This window comes from Lissotriton helveticus, chromosome 2_1 (genome assembly GCF_964261635.1).
Source record: "Lissotriton helveticus chromosome 2_1, aLisHel1.1, whole genome shotgun sequence".
NCBI lineage: Eukaryota > Metazoa > Chordata > Amphibia > Caudata > Salamandridae > Lissotriton > Lissotriton helveticus.
Window position 1 is genome coordinate 1,394,161,086 of NC_136059.1, and position 11,811 is coordinate 1,394,172,896.

General features: G+C 49.4%; 1 protein-coding gene across 1 annotated transcript in view; it reads left to right on the plus strand.

Annotated features, from left to right (window-relative positions):
• The window catches only part of PIGG (phosphatidylinositol glycan anchor biosynthesis class G (EMM blood group)), an 809,046-nt gene that overhangs the window by 242,740 nt on the left and 554,495 nt on the right, over window positions 1–11,811 (plus strand). The gene's annotated exons all lie outside the window — the stretch shown is intronic.

Below are 11,811 nucleotides of genomic sequence, written 5' to 3' on the forward strand. Positions count from 1 at the left end.
CTGGACCCCGAAGCCGCCACAACACCAGACTGCACTACGACTCCAGCACCCTCCACGCATTAAACCCCGGACGAGATCACTCCTCCTCCCGGGCCACCCCGAAGCGCACCCAAGGGCCCTTCACCTGCAGGAACTGCAGCTTCACCAGCATACGGCCCGCCAAACCATCAACCAGAGAACCCAACCACCTCCGATGCATCCTCCTCAACACCCGCTCCGCTCGCAAGCACGCCATCGAACTCTGGGACCTCTTAGACGCAACCACCCCCGACGTCGCCTTCCTGACGGAGAACTGGCTGAACACCACCTCGGCACCAGACATCGCCAAAGCCATCCCAGAAGGCTACAAGATCTCCCACAGAGACCACACCAACAGAGTGGGAGGGGGAATCGCCATCATCCACAAGGACACCCTCAGAGTCTCGACCAACACCGATGACACCCTCACCAACGCCGAGCACATGCACTTCCAGATCCACACCGGCCCCAACACCACCCTCAGAGGAACACTCATCTACAGACCACCCGGACCCCGACCACAATTTAGCGACTCCATCGCCGACCTCATCAGCACCCACGCCCTCGTCTCCCCGGACTACATCATCCTCGGGGACCTGAACTTCCACCTCGAGAACAACAACGACGCCAACTCCACCGCCCTGATCGACAACCTCGGACTCAAACAGCTCGTGACGACACCCACCCACGCCGCTGGACACACACTGGACCCCATCTTCTCCGCAAGTCCCCACGTCTCCTTCAACCTCACCACCGAACCCCACTTGACAGACAACAGATGCGTCCACTTCACCTTCAGGAAACCCACCACAGATGCCACGCCGCTGCTGGGGCAAGGTCACCGAGGACCAACTGACCACCACCCTCGCCCTGGGACCCCCGCTGACCCCACCGACCCCGACACCGCCGCCTTCAACCTCAAACAGTGGATTAACTACTGCGCCAACACCCTCGCCCCACTCAAGACCTCCACCACCAATCACACCAACAAGAAAGCCGCATGGTTCACTGAAGACCTCCAGACCTCCAAGCGCACCTGTCGGAAGCTGGAGAAGAGCTGGCTCCGCGACCAAACACCAGACAGCTACACAGCCCACAAGAACGCCACCCTCAGACACCACCAACTAATCAGGACTGCCAAGAGGACCGCCTTCAAGGACCGACCGCCTAGACAGCAACGCACACAATAGCAAAGAGCTCTTCAACATCGGGAAAGAACTCTCCAACCCCAGCTCCAACACCAACGACATTCCACCATCACAAGACTTGTGCAACTCACTGGCCACCTTCTTTCACCGCAAGATCACCGACATCCACGACAGCTTCAACACCGCCACCCCCACATCCACCGCCGAGACCACCACCCCTTTGACCACCACCCGCACCAGTCGCCTGACCGCCTGGTCCAACGACAGCGACGAAGACACCATCAAGACCATGAACTCCATCCACTCCGGATCCCCATCTGACCCATGCCCTCACTACGTTTTTAACAAAGCCAGCACAGCCATCGCACCCCATCTCTGGAAAACAATCAACATCTCCTTCGAGACAGCAACCTTCCCAGAGAGCTGGAAGCACGCCAAGATCAACGCCCTACGGAAGAAACCCAAGGCGACCCCAACGACCTCAAGAACTTCCGGCCCATCTCCCTGCTCCCTTTCCCGGCGAGAGTCACGGAGAAGTTAGTCAACAGACAGCTGACCCGCTACCTCGAAGACAACAACATCCTGGACCCGTCCCAGTCCGGCTTCCTCAGCAACCACAGCACCGAGACCGCCCTCATCGCCGCCACCGACGACATCAGGATCCTTATGGACAAAGGAGAAACAGCCGCCCTCATCCTTCTGGACCTATCAGCAGCCTTCGACACGGTCTGCCACCGCACCCTAACAGCACGCCTCCATGACGCCGGAATCTTAGAGAAGGCCCTGGCCTGGACCACATCCTTCCTCTCCGGCTGAACCCAGAGCGTCCGCCTCCCACCCTTCTGCTCCAAGACCACCGAGATCATCTGCGGCGTTCCCCTGGGATCATCCCTCAGCCCGACGCTGTTCAATATCTACATGGCCCAATAGAAAAGGGGCCCCCTGCAACGAATAAGGGCAGACGTCAGGGGAAAATAACACTACTGCACGAGAAGTGGTCCACCCAGACGAATTGAATATTGGCTCATAAAGAGTCCACTCATTTAAAATACAACATGGAACTCACCAGAGGGTGACATAAAGGTCACAAAGTGAAATGGATTACAAATATCGATATATAAAAGTCTTTATTTTCTTTGTTGCATTATTTCGTTTGTATAATTTTCATTCAAAATATTAGATAATATGATACATCAATAAATAATTACACAGATATTACATCAATAAATACACATCATAAGAATCCCCCACATCAACCTCTCAACAAACATGCATTCCAATCTAATTCAGTCACACACGAACATCCACAGATATACCTTACTCAATACACATTCCTCAACGTAATCCCCAGAGTGACACAAGGAGGGGACCCTGCAGGACCTTCGTGGCACACTTCCAGGAGGCCCAGATCGATAAGGCAGGATCCAGAATTCAACTAACGCCAACGCGCGTTTCGGTGCAAAGCCCAGATCTGCGGGCGCACCTTCGTCAGGGCTTTCACGCCGAGGGAGAGGGGAAGACACGACACATAAAAGATACACAGTGACCAATCTGTTACAGAGAAAAATATAAAATTTAGATTCAACAATCAGATATAGAATTTACTAATTTACAATTTTATGCTCGATAAGAACAGTCAACAGTGGAGCAAAGGATTTTTGATAAGAACCACAGTTTCAAGTGTAGTTTATGCACATTTCATTCGAATAGATAGTCATGTACAATTCAACCTGTATCGTTTTGCTTCAAGAAATCGCCACCCATACAAGGTGAGCTCCAATGTTGAAAATAGAGTAATCAGTAAACCATGATTAAATCAAAACACCAGAATTAGCACACAGAAATCCCTAGATGCAATAAATAGCAAACATCGCATTTCATCACATTAAAAAAAGGCGAGACGGCAAACTTTCCATATACATTCTCCCAAGCATATGGCTACCCTCAGAGAGATGGTATCTTCCTTCACTGAAAGAGGTAGATATTCAAGTTTTCTTTTAAACATAAGGTCATTTCTTCAAAGGGCTCTACTATTTAACTGCTACTGTAGCCCCCCACAAATTCAAGTTAGAGGGTCCCCATTTTACCTCGGCCACGATTTATGGATCCAAACGGTCGCAGCTAGGAATGTCACTGCAAGCATAAATCCGCTCGGAATCTGAATAAGATTAAACACGAAGGAAAAATAATTAAAGATGGATGGGTTTCAACAAGGGTCACCGCTTCAAAGGTGCTCGACTAAATCTCTACGCCGCCCACACCCAGCATATCGTAGGCGGCTTACCCGCTAGAAATGTTTGTTCCTCCAAGGATCTTGAATCGGTCTCACATGGATAGTAACTTCCTGCTTCAAACGGTCCTCAATACGTATATCTGAATAAAAGAGTACATCAATAAATCGTGCATAACGATCCATAAGTACCCAATGACATTAGGACTAAGTACAAGTTAAGTCTAATTCTCGATGTTAACTAGAGGAACAACGCATAGGATCACAAATGGCAGACTGACGGAAGCTAGTTCGAATAGGTTATAAACAAAAAGTTTGAAAAGATCCCTAATTAGAACATACCGTGAGATACACAGCAACGGGGGTCATAGTTCCCCGCCCACAGCCAAGAGCAAAGTCTTCTAACGCTTCCGGCCACAGATAACAACCTTTGTGTTCTGCAAAGGACAACAAGAACGCGGGAGATCGATAAGGATACAGCCACAAGCCACGCTTTCAATAAAAGTGTTACGAACACAGCTATCTAAGTTCTTTAATCTCCGTTGCAGAGTAGCTAGTAATCGGAGAATTTAAGTCGGAACAAGGCGATACTTCCTAAAAAATATACTTCTAAAACAAATAACCCATTTCATACATAAACCCGATAACGTGCAGCGGTTAGCATAAATAGCTAGCCGAGTGGCTAATTCACTTATCATAAGTACGTCCTCCTCACCTCCAAACGAGTTTAGTAAGCGTGACTTTCCTCTCGTCTGACTGTCCTTAAAGGCGGTCAGCGGTTACCAAGCAACCCCACCTAGCATATTCCCGCCGTAAATAAAGGGTATAAGGCCCGCCTCTAATTCCGAGGTGGGAGCACCTGGCCTTCTACTCTGAGGCCCAGGTGGTACGAGGCAAAATCCGGCGCAGATCTAAACGCCGGTCTAGTCCCGAATACACACCCTCAATCAGTCCTCAAGGGAAAACAAATCGCACGGTAACCCGGGGAAGACCACATACCAATCCCTCAGAGGCATAAAGAGCACGCTGCCCAAATAGCACTCGCACAATATGAGAGGCAGCAGACCGTCGGGCATATGAAACCACAAGGGTTTAATCGTATATACACATCATAAAACGAATCTCAGATATTACAAGATAAGAGGATATCAGACAAGCCGAATTTACCAGATTTATGCGGGGAATCCAGGCGGGAGGTGAGCTAACACCTGCCAAACGGTGATCTCCATTTCAGCAAAAGAGGACATAACGGCTCCAAAAAATGTACAAAATGAAGACAGGGAAGGATTCACTGGATAGCATTTTTCCAAGGACACCAATCATTCAGGCAGGACTTAACTGCATCCAGAAGGAAAATCCAGAAAACCTCTCTTTTCTTTCTTATAGCCGTCACATCTTTACCAGGAACGGCACGAATCTTTTCAAGAACTGACCATCTAAGATCAGAATCGCAATGGTTGGCAGTGCTCCAGTGAGCTACGAGCGGAGCCCCGCTCTTCAGATTTCAAATATTGGACTTGTGCTCACTCATCCTAATCCTGCACTCCCGTCCAGTTTCTCCCACGTAGGGGAGCCCACAGGGGCACACAATAACATAAATGATGTTACTAGCCCGGTAATTGCTCATGTCATTCAATTTAATAGTTCGATTACCGATCTGCAAAGTGCTGCCCGTCAAGGCTTGCGGGCAGGCATGACAATTCCCACAACGGTGGTTCCCAATCACAGGGGGAAGATCAAACACTCCGACTTGCTTAGGTGCCATCGTGGTCCCTACAGTTCCTCTAACCAGGTGGTTGCGAAGATTTTTGTTGCGCCGGAATGCAAAAATGGGTTTGGGTAGCTGTTCTTCCAGGTCATTGGCATTAAGAATATGCCATGATGAAATGACTACTTGCCGGATTTTATTGTTCATCGCCGAGTGCTTAGTAATACATCTGGTCAGTGAACTTCGGTCATTTGTTAGGAACACAGGCCACTTCATTTCTAAGCTCGAAAATCTTCCCTTTGACTCTAACACTGAGCTGTTAGTAACTATGGACCTCGAGTCCCTATATTCCAACATTCCTCAGGAGAGAGCTGTGACTGTTGTGAGGGAGTTTGTTACGGATGTGGCTAATCTCCCCAATGCGGATACTATTATCAGCTTTCTAGAAATTGTTCTCCACGAGAATTATTTCGAGTTCAATGGACAATACTTTCATCAAGTCAAGGGAGTAAGCATGGGGGCCTCTTGTGCCCCCAGTGTAGCTTGCCTGTATATGGGCCACTTTGAAGCAATTAACATCCACAATGAAATGGCTCCCTTTTATGAGCACATACGAGCCTAGTCGTGCTTCATTGATGATATTTTTTCCATCAGGAGTAGCAACCAGGCTTCGTTGGATGAATTCGTTGCCTGGGTTAATGCTGCCGACCCCAATCTGCATTTTACGGCCAATGTCAGCTGTCTACAAGTGGAGTTTCTAGACGTGTGGGTGAGGCATGCAGAGGGCTCTCTCTATGTCTCCCTCTATACAAAACCGACGGCGAAGAACACGCTCCTGGAGTATGGAAGCTTCCATCCTCGCAGTCAACGTGATTCTAGCCCCTTCAGTCAATTTCTCCGATTGAGGAGAAATTGCTCCTTGCTGAGTGATTTTCTCGCTCAGTCCGACATTTTGAAAGAGAAACTGTCCCGCAGGGGATATCCTCGCCGCCTGTTTAGAGATTCGTTCAAGAGAGCAAGGTATTTTAACAGGGACAGTATGTTCCTTGAGCATGACCGTACTAACTCTGACTGCCTTGTATGCATTACTAACCACTCGGCGATGAACAATAAAATCCGGCAAGTAGTCAATTCATCATGGCATATCCTTAATGCCAATGACCTGGAAGAACAGCTACCCAAACCCATTTTTGCATTCCGGCGCAACAAAAATCTTCGCAACCACCTGGTTAGAGGAACTGTAGGGACCACGATGGCACCTAAGCAAGTCGGAGTGTTTAATCTTCCCCCTGTGATTGGGAACCACCGTTGTGGGAATTGTCATGCCTGCCCGCAAGCCTTGACGGGCAGCACTTTGCAGATCGGTAATCGAACTATTAAATTGAATGACATGAGCAATTGCCGGACTAGTAACATCATTTATGTTATTGTGTGCCCCTGTGGGCTCCCCTACGTGGGAGAAACTGGACGGGAGTGCAGGATTAGGATGAGTGAGCACAAGTCCAATATTCGAAATCTGAAGAGCGGGGCTCCGCTCGTAGCTCACTGGAGCACTGCCAACCATTGCGATTCTGATCTTAGATGGTCAGTTCTTGAAAGATTCGTGCCGTTCCTGGTAAAGATGTGACGGCTATAAGAAAGAAAAGAGAGGTTTTCTGGATTTTCCTTCTGGATGCAGTTAAGTCCGGCCTGAATGATTGGTGTCCTTGGGAAAATGCTATCCAGTGAATCCTTCCCTGTCTTCATTTTGTACATTTTTTGGAGCCGTTATGTCCTCTTTTGCTGAAATGGAGATCACCGTTTGGCAGGTGTTAGCTCACCTCCCGCTTGGATTCCCCGCATAAATCTGGTCAATTCGGCTTGTCTGATATCCTCTTATCTTGTAATATCTGAGATTCGTTTTATGATGTGTATATACGATTAAACCCTTGTGGGTTCGTATGCCCGACGGTCTGATGCCTCTCATATTGTGCGAGTGCTATTTGGGCAGCGTGCTCTTTATGCCTCTGAGGGATTGGTATGTAGTCTTCCCCGGGTTACCGTGCGATTTATTTTCCCTTGCGGACTGATTGAGGGTGTGTATTCGGGACTAGACCGGCGTTTAGATCTGCGCCGGATTTTACCTCGTACCACCTGGGCCTCAGAGTAGAAGGCCAGGTGCTCCCACCTCGGAATTAGAGGCGGGCCTTATACCCTTTATTTACGGCGGGAATATGCTAGGTGGGGTCGCTTGGTATCCGCTGACCGCCTTTAAGGACAGTCAGACGAGCATAAAATTGTAAATTAGTAAATTCTATATCTGATTGTTGAATCTAAATTTTATATTTTTCTCTGTAACAGATTGGTCACGGTGTATGTTTTATGTTTCGTGTCTTCCCCTCTCCCTCGGCGTGAAAGCCCTGACGAAGGTGCACCCGCAGATCTGGGCTTTGCACCGAAACGCGCGTTGGCGTTAGTTGAATTCTGGATCCTGCCTTATCGATCTGGGCCTCCTAGAAGTGTGCCACAAAGGTCCTGCAGGGTCCCCTCCTTGTGTCACTCTGGGGATTACGTTGAGGAATGTGTATTGAGTAAGGTATATCTGTGGATGTTCGTGTGTGACTGAATTAGATTGGAATGCATGTTTGTTGAGAGGTTGATGTGGGGGATTCTTATGATGTGTATTTATTGATGTAATATCTGTGTAATTATTTATTGATGTATCATATTATCTAATGTTTTGAATGAAAAGTATACAAACTAAATAATGCAACAAAGGAAATAAAGACTTTTGTATATCGATGTTTGTAATCCATTTCACTTTGTGACCTTTATGTCACCCTCTGGTGAGTTCCATGTTGTATTTTAAATGAGTGGACTCTTTATGAGCCAATATTCAATTCGTCTGGGTGGACCTCTTCTCGTGCAGTAGCAATATCTACATGGCACCACTCGCCGACGTGGCATGACAACATAGCCTCAACATCATCTCCTACTCTGACGACACCCAGCTGATCATATCCCTCACCGAAGACCCCCACATCGCCAAAGCCAACCTCCATAGAGGAATGAAGGTCGTCGCCGAGTGGATGAAGGACAGCAGGCTGAAGCTGAATTCAGACAAGACGGAGGTCTTCATCCTCGGTCCCACCCCCTCAGCCTGGGACGACTCCTGGTGGTCAACATCGCTAGGAACAGCCCCAGAACCCACTGACCATGCACGCAACCTGGGGGTCATCCTCGACTCCGCCCTCTCCATGACCAAGCAGGTCAACGACATCTCCGCTTCCTGCTTCAACACCCTCCCAATGCTCCGCAGGATCTTCAAATGGATCCCCTCCGACACGAGAAAAACCGTCACCCAGGCCCTCGTCACCAGCATACTGGACTACGGGAATGCCCTCTACGCAGGAACAACAACCAAGCTCCTAAGACAGCTGCAACGCATCCAGAACGCCTCGGCACGACTGATCCTCGACGTCCCCCGACGCAGCCACATCACACCCCACCTGACAGGCCTGTATTGGCTCCCCGTCAACAACAGGATCACCTTCAAACTCCTTATCCAAGCACACAAACCCCTACACAACGCCGGAGCAGCATACCTCAACAACCAACTCAGCTTCTACACCCCCACCTGCAGCCTCCGCTCTGCTAACCTCGCCCTCGCCACAATTCCACGCATCCGGAAAACCACAGCCGGCAGCAGATCCTTCTCCTACCTCGCCACCAAGACCTGGAACACTCTCCCTATCAGCCTATGACAGACCCAGGACCTGCTGGCCTTCAGAAGACTTCTCAAGACCTGGCTTTTCGATCAGTAGCAGCCCCCCTCCCCCCCCCAGCGCCTTGAGACCATCACGGGTATGTAGCACGCTTTACAAATGAAATTATTGATTTATTGATTGTTGTCCACTAGAATACCCGGCCTTAATTTACATTAAATATAACGAATGTGCTGTTCATCAGCTGCTCAGTCATAAAATGGGTGCCATGGAAGTCCTGCCTTACTTATCAGTGGCCATAACCTGACTGAACTTTAAGCAGTAGGCCAGATGATGCCGGTCATCAGTTTCTGAGCCTCGTATATCCTGTATGTAATTCTGTGTACTATTTGATATCTTCACCAGTCAGGTGCGATACAGTAGTCTTGAGCTCCTAGACTGTTTCCTCTAAATCCGAGAATCTCCCTTCAGTTTCCGAAGCTCTGTCAACTATTTTATGGAGATCCTGATGGAGAAGAGTTGCAACTGATCTCACTTCTCCAATCTTTGTCTTTAACACTGCTCTGAAAAGTCTTAATAGCTTGTGGCATAGCTCTTATGTTGGGGCTTCAGAGAGACTAAGTTGGGGCCACTCCACCCGTCTTTCTGGTGGCCTCAGCTAGTGGGGCCGTGAATTTGTCAATCGTGGTTTACGCCAGTGAGGAGGACGACCTGTCTCTCCCCATGATCATGGGCTCTAGCATGAAACCCCTCTTGCTTTTGTATTTCAGCCACCTGTAGCAGTCTTTCAGGCATCTGGGCCAAGAAACCAGTGGGCAGCAGTCTGGTGAAAGCCTTGAAAGTTAATGCCGCCATGAAAAGTGGATCATGATCTCACCCGGGCAACATATCCCAGTTCTCGCAATTCACATGAAGGGCCCTGCCACCCTACGGAAGATGCATCTCTGCTTCTGCCTTCAAGCAGAAATTACCCAACACAGGTGCTTTCGGTCTTAGTCTCCTGGGATGATAGTGATCAGATTCCCAACACCAGCCTGAACCAGACAACATCTACATTCCAACAAAGTTCAACTTCAGGCTAAAGCACTGAGCACACACCACAGGCCGCCTGCACCACAGTCCTAATTTTGGTCTGGGACAGCACGTGCAGCCAGCGGCTCCCCTTCATCTTCCTGAGTCTGTAGGCTCTCTTGAAGTTGGCGGGCCAATGGCAGGGCAGTTACTTTACTTTTAGGGATGCAAATTCGTAGGGGTGGCGGCGTCGCCCAGTGAAAGCCACCCAAACGCCATCAAATTGGGACACCCTATCAATGTACCCAGTTCAGTCCCACTGCTGATGCCCTGGGCCCAAGGGGGAGCGACCACCATCTCGGCTGACCAGGCCACATCCCCTACAAGCATCACCACTGAACTAAATTTGAATGCAAAATAGCAGTGGGCAGTAAACTAATATTGTTCTTTAAATAACATTTTATGGTCCATAAACTGCCCACAATGGCATGGGTTTCGCTCACCAAAATGGTTATGCTCCCGAGACTCCTACTTTTTTGTAAATCTACCGGTGGGAGTACCGATCTCATGGTGTAGACATCCTGGTGCATGGCCTTATCTGGGACGGTTGTTGACATAGTGTCCCTGACAGTTCTTCAGCGCTCCTTGGAGGAGGGGGGATTGGGTGTACTGGACTTTGAACTGTTTTTCTTGGCTACACAACTTCAGTGGCTGTGTTGTGGCTTGACTGACCTTATTGGGGTGGGCTGGAGGTGATTGGGCTTGCGACGCATATCGAGACCTTGCTGGCCAAGTTGCTTTGCCCATCGGCGGTACTCGAGCACCCAGGGTTGCTGCTTTCTGTGGCATTGAAATGCTGGCGCAGATGTGTCTTGACTTCGGTGAAATCGTTGTATACACCAGCACTACCTTAAGAGGCCAGCCTCACGGGAACCCCTCTTATTTTACAGTCTGGCAAATATCGGCCTGGACGGATGCTGGGGTGGCCACAGTTGGTGACTGCTATCAACAAGGCACCCTGGTGCCGCTGGATGAACTGATGGAGCAATATGATTTGCCTCCAGGCCAATTCCTTGCGTACAAAGCATTGATACGTAGGCTATGGGACTTGTGGGTGGGAGTCCGGCAAGAGCCTGTGATTCATGGTGTTTTGCAATTATTGGTCACCCTGGGTTTCGCTAGACACCTGGTGACCTGGTTTTATCGATCCCTTGCGACAATGGTGCGTAGGACCTTGTATGTTTTACGGGGCAAAGAAAAAGATTCTGGAACGAGACCTGTCTGACTCTGGGTGGCAGAGAATCTTGGCCTCCCTGAAAATGGTCGCTAGGAACAGGAGGTTGAAATACCTTGATTTTAACTATATACACATGACATACATGACACCGCATAGACTCTAGGTGGTGTATGGACGATAGCCCCGCCCCTGCCCCAGATGCGGTCACTTGGCTGCTGACTTTATACACATGGCGTGGTACTGCCCCATCCTACGGCTCTATTGGGAGGCAATATTTACGACCCTGGAGACCGCGCTCGGCCGATCCCTCCTTTTTCCCTGGAGGTGTGTATTCTGGGGTTGTTTCCAAGGCCGACTACATGGAAAGTGGGCTCACAGTTTATAGATTTGGCATTAGTATTGGCTAAAAGGTGACTAGCAATGTCCTGCAAATCAGCTGAGGGGTCCCAAGATCCAGGTTTGAAGGGACAATGTTACCCAGTGGGCCAGGGCTGAGGAAAGGGCATTGGTCAGAGAAGAAGACAGAGGGGTAAGAGCTCGCCCTATAGCAGGCCTATGGACTGAGGTACTGGTGTCATGGGAACACCCGGAGGCTGGCCCAGGAGGGGAACTGGGGAGCACAGTGATTCACTGTAAGAAGGATGGTTGGGTTGTCGGACGACAAGAGAGAGACTGGCCTTGGGATAACCTGGAAGGCTCCACTAACCCCAGATTTCTCGTACTACCTGGATGATGGGACAAGAAATGATTGCACC